Here is a 5,974-nt window from a genome sequence, read left to right on the forward strand (position 1 = left end):
TCGGGAGACGGGGACAGAGGTGGAGGGCAGGGGAGAGGGGACAGGGGGATAGAGGATGGTGGTTTGGGGCTGGGACATGGAGGACTGGGCCTGGGGACATGGGATGTGGCCCCAGTCGGGGTACCGGGGACGGGGTCTGCGGTAGGGATTGGGGACAGGGGATAGGAGATTGGGGACAGGGCATTGTGCTTGGGACAGGGGTTAGAGATAGGGGACGGGGCCTGGGGAGGGGGGATAAGGCACGGGGACGAGGTCAGGGGCCTGGGGGTGGCTGATAGGGCCCAGGGCTGCAGGGGGGGCATGGGGAGGAGAGATAGGGCCCCCATCGCCATAGGGTGTGGGGCACAGGGCACTAGGGTGGGGGCCGGGGCGAGGGGGGGGGACAGCGCAGCAGTGGCAGGTGGGGTACGGGCAGGGGGTGAGGGCAGGGCACGGGGACGGGGCGTCCTGGTGGGGCTGGGTCGGGGTGGGCTGGGCAGTCACAGAGACCTGCTCAAAATGGGGTGAAATTGGGATTCTGGGGTGGCACCTCAAGGTCGTGGACTGTGAATAAAGCTATTGTGCTGCTGAAGCGCTGGTGTGCGCTGCAATTAGTCACCCGCGACTTTGAAAGCGATAAAACGTTCCCACCTCAACTTTTTATTACAAATGTAGAAAATACGCAAGTCTGGTCGGACCGCTAATGAGTCAACCATTAAAACCCAAGCAAACCGTTCCCAGCCCGCAGTCCTTCCAACTTATCGACCAGATTAAGCGTGTGAAAGGGTTTTTTGATTTTATAGAGCAATCGACTGTGTTAATAAACTCTTGTTTTTATCAAAGATACGCCTCGCTGGTAATCTACCCTTGTTGCCGCGGGTAATTCAGCTGTTGTCTGCAGCAGGGTTAACTTCTGTCCGGGTATTTGCAAGGAAGGGAAGGCGCTTCCCTTTGTTTACTCGTTTTCTTGATGAAAAGGAGCGAGCGCTTCGATGGATTATAAAATTGATATGGCCTGGGGAAAAAAAAAATGGGGAAAAAACCACCATAAACCTCACCAGGTCATCATGTCAGCTCCTATTCAAGCACACAGAGCAGCGCCCAGCTTGCTTCGGGTGGGATCATCGCCTCGACCACCGACTTCAGGAGAACTGCTCCGGGTCTCTGCCCTTGGCAGGAGAGACTCGTATTTTGCCACCGACATTGTGCGTGTATCGAGTTATTTCCTTTTTTTTATGATTAAGCATCAACTTCTTGCTGGAGATCAAAGCCAAATGCTCTTCCTTTTTGGCTTGCCGCGGCGCTGCATGCGTAAGATGAGGCGAGTTGCGTGTAATAGGTCTGGGATCCTCGTAAGTAAGACGACAGAGATGAGCGTGGTTGCGTCGCTGGGGTATTTACTGTCAATATCCTGCTTTTGAAGCAGAGAGGAAATTTGTATGGACGGGAGCCACGGATGGCTCACGTTTTATCCTTCTGCTAGTGTTTGAGTATTTTTGAAGTGTTTTTTTCTTCCTTCATGATGGGGTATTTTGCTGTTCTGTCGTACCTTTCCCTTTGGGTACCTTAAACGTTAGCCGAGTCTTGAATCCTCACCAATTCCTTTGATTGCAGAGGCCATGTTTCTGGCGCGAGAGCCTCCCTCGGGGAGCTTTAGAGCTAACGCAAGTCAGGGCTTAATAGCAGGAAGGGGAGGAAAGGACAAAGGTGGTGGCTGTGAAACAGGTGCCTGGCAAGAGGGACTGTCACAGCTCACAGAGAGCTACAGACGGATGCAAAGGGCAACATCTTGGCCCCGGTAAAGTCCGGGACAAAATTCCTGTTGACTTTGGCAAGGCAGGGATGTCATGGAGAGGTGACGGAGCTGTCCCGGCGTCACAGGCAGAGCCAGGAGCGGAGCGGCCCAGCCTGGGCTGCCTCTTGTAGCTCCAGGTACCCCCTCCCCACGCAGCCCCAAGCCTTTCCGCAAAATCCCATTATCTTTTTTCAAAGAAAATTGTACCCAAGGGCCACAGCAGCAACGGTGCTAACCGCGGCTCTGTTTGCATGTGCCAATGACATTAATTATTTGAAGCGTGCAGGAGTTCGGCACATGGGCTAGAGCCCAGCTGTGCTACGGGCTACACAAGCTCAGAAGAAAAAGCCTATCCTGAAGACATCGGAGCATCCCTGCCTGTGCTTCTGGAATCAACGCTGTGTGCCCCCCTTCTCCCGTAGGGCTGGAAGGAGCTCAGAGGTCACCTCTTCCGTCACCCTCGCCCTGGCGGGGTTCGATCCTGGCTGGCCATCCCCGCTGACATCCAGCTGGGTCTCTCAGCCCTCCAGTGATGGAGAGGTCTCCCAGCTTGGTGCGTAGGAGGTGGTGCTGGGAAGCATTAACCTGTGGCTTTATTTTAACTTGGTATCTTTTACAGCACGTTGTGTGCCCGCAGATTCCCGTGCAATACCTTTGAAGGGTCAGCCAACCTCCCTACACAGGACACCAGCATCAATCAAGTCCTGCAAGTACCAGTTACCAGCCCTGCTGTTACTGAGGAAGACAAACATTTTCACTACATCTTATTCCATAATCATAGAATCATAGAATCATTTAGGTTGGAAAAGACCCTTAAGATCATCGAGTCCAACCGTAAACCTAACACTGCCAAGTCCACCACTAAACCACGTCCCTGAGTGCCTCATCCACATGTCTTTTAAATACCTCCAGGGATGGTGACTCCACCACTTCTCTGGGCAGCCTCTGCCAGTGCCTGACAATCCTTTCGGTGAAGCAGTTGTTCCTAATACCCAATCTAAACCTCCCCTGGTGCAACTTGAGGCCATTTCCTCTTGCCCTGTCGCTTGTCACTTGGGAGAAGAGACCAACACCCACCTCCCCACAACCCCCTTTCAGGCAGTTGTAGAGAGCGATGAGGTCTCCCCTCAGCCTCCTCTTCTCCAGACTGAACAACCCCAGCTCCCTCAGCCGCTCCTCATCAGACTTGTGCTCCAGACCCCTCACCAGCTCCGTCGCCCTTCTCTGGACACGCTCCAGCACCTCAAGGTCCTTCTTGGAGTGAGGGGCCCAAAACTGAACACAGCATTCGAGGTGCGGCCTCACCAGCACCGAGTACAGGGGCACGATCCCCTCCCTACTCCTGCTGGCCACACTGTTTCTGATACAGGCCAGGATGCCGGTGGCCGCCTTGGCCACCTGGGCACACTGCTGGCTCATCTTCAGCCGGCTGTCGACCAACACCCCCAGGTCCTTTTCTGCAGGGGAGCTTTCCAGCCACTCGTCCCCAAGCCTGTAGCGTTGCATGGGGTTGTTGTGACCCAAGTGCAGGACCCGGCACTTGGCCTTGTTGGACCTCATACCATTGGCCTGGGCCCATCGATCCAGCCTGTCCAGATCCCTCTGCAGAGCCTTCCGACCCTCCAGCACATCAACACTCCCAACCAACTTGGTGTCATCTGCAAACTTTCTGAGGGAGCACTCGATCCCCTCATCCAGATCATCCATAAAGATATTAAACAAGACTGGCCCCAGTACCGAGCCCTGAGAAACACTGCTTGTGACCAGACGCCAACTGGATTTAACTCCATTCACCTTTGGGCCCAGCCATGCAGCCAGTTTTTTACGCAGCGAATAAACCTTTCCCACAGGGTGTTGGGAGGGAATTGCTTGGGCTGAGATCTCTGGTTCATTCAGGTGGGATCTCAGTGGATGTGACCCATAAGCAGAACCGCTCCTGCCCCCCTGATTATTCATTGACTCAAAAAAGAACATTCCGCGGCCGTGACAAAGGGGAAGAAAAACAAGGAAACGCACGTGCAAGGCTGTGCTGCCGGCTGCGTGCACCACGGGGTGCATTAAGGAAGTAGTTAAGGAAGCTCCTGGCTGCGCCTGGGCAGAGGGGTCAGAGCCGGTGTGAGCTTCTGTGTTGACTGTGCTTCTCTCGGTGGTCGTCATCTTTTGACTGAACTTGGAGCTGATATGGCAGGCAGCTCCGCTCCTCCGAGCTTCCCGTGCTGCCGGGAGCTTGTGTTTCCACTCACAACACTCAGATACACTGCTTGGCCTTCATCCACCCCAATGAAGATGCTCTTGTCTCTGTTTTGTCCCCAGCTGCTGGCCAGCCACCCTGCCAAGGGTCACCCTCCCTTCTGGTCAACCAGCATGACTTCACAGATCTGCTGAAACCATCCCAGTTAGGTTAAACACTCGTCACAGCATTGTTTTTAAGAAGGATCCTCTGGAAAAGCTCAGTTAGGGAGCGGGCTGGCATGCAGTGATGTCGCAGGTCTTTGGGGACAGCAGCCCCAGAAGGGACACTGGGGACATGTCTAGGTCTAGAGACCCCCTGCCCAGAATACTGCGTCCAACTCTGGGGTCCTCAGCACAGGAAACACATGGACCTGTGGGAGCGGGTCCAGAGGAGGGTCACGAAGATGATCAGAGGACTGGAACACCTCTGCTGTGAGGACAGGCTGAGAGGGTTGGGGTTGTTCAGCCTGGAGAAGAGAAGGCTCCAGGGAGACCTTATTGTGGCCTTTCAGTACTTGAAGGAGGCTTGTGAGAAAGATGGAGACAGGCTTTTTAGCAGGGCCTGCAGCGGTAAGACAAGGGGTAATGGTTTTAAACCAAAAGAGGGGAGATTCGGACTAGATATAAGGAAGAAATGTCTTAGGATGAGGGTGGTGAGACATGGCCCAGGTGGCCCAGAGAGGTGGTGGATGCCCCATCCCTGGAAACATTCCAGGTCAGGTTGGACGGGGCTCTGAGCAACCTGATGTAGTGGAAGATGTCCCTGCCCATGGCAGGGGGGTTGGACAAGATGACCTTTAAAGGTCCCTTCCCACCCAAACCATTCCATGATTCTGTGATTCTATGACATCTCTCCAGAGCTGCAGTCCAGAGCAAAGCCGGCTGCAAGGGACGGCTGTTTTAATGCACCGAGGGCATTTTGCCTCCTAGTCGTGCTGATTTGAATTCAGTACCAAATTTCATCTGTCACATCAAATAATGTGTGTCTTGGCTACCTGACCCGAATGCCTTGGTTCAAATCATACATACAGCCAAGCCTCAAATTGTCCTAGAATTATAACTTTCCAGTGCACTTTCACATGGCCTCTGCCTCAAGAGGCGAGAGCAGAAGTCGCTCAGACGGGTTGTTACGCATCTCTGGCATCCGGGATCAGACCTGCTTGTCAGTGTGTCCTTTAGAAACTCGGCTCTTTTGATGTAACCTTGTTTTGTTGACTCTCTGCTTTTCATACCTCGGGGAGCTGACGCTTAAACTTCAGAGTTAGCACAACAGAGGAAGAAGAAAAAGGTGGAGCAAGTGGATGTCGATAGATCTCGAAAGGAGAGCTCTTCTTTACCACGGAGATCAGGATCCATTTTACCAATGGGAAAACAGAGAGAAATCATACTGCAATCATGGTTGTGCCACAACCCAGGACCAGGAGGAGAACCCAGGCCTGAACCTGCTGCCTGCAGCTCTGTGGACCACTGCAGATGCTCTGCCAGACTACACCGCTCTGGCAATGACAGTACAGGCAGGGACTGATGCAGGCAGGGACTGATGTGGGCAGGGGATTAATAAAACGAGCACAAACTGGACAGGAGGTAATGCTATGAAAACAGAAGTGTGTGCTCGTGGGTAGCCTAGCAAGGCTCAGTGCCGCCATCCTGGTGAGTGAAGCTCTTCACACCCCAGTCCCAGCTGCTTCATTTTTATCTCTATCCAACATGAATTTCGAGGTGGCTTTGATTTGATACTGTTCTCTCCGTGCTCTATGCAAAGAAATGTGAAAAGGGACAGTCGGGATGGTAAAAATTGCTATTCCTTCTGTCTTGTCTTTCTGCTGCCAAAAACCTGTCAGTTCAGAATGTTTTTCAGGGATTAATCTCCCGAGAGAAGTTATTTCTGCTCTGAAGCAGTTGTCTCTTTCAAAAGGTCTTATTTCAGACATGAGACTGGAAAAAAGATCATTTATTCCAACTGTCAGG

Source organism: Gavia stellata, chromosome 1, assembly GCF_030936135.1.
Source record: "Gavia stellata isolate bGavSte3 chromosome 1, bGavSte3.hap2, whole genome shotgun sequence".
In the NCBI taxonomy this organism is placed as follows: domain Eukaryota; kingdom Metazoa; phylum Chordata; class Aves; order Gaviiformes; family Gaviidae; genus Gavia; species Gavia stellata.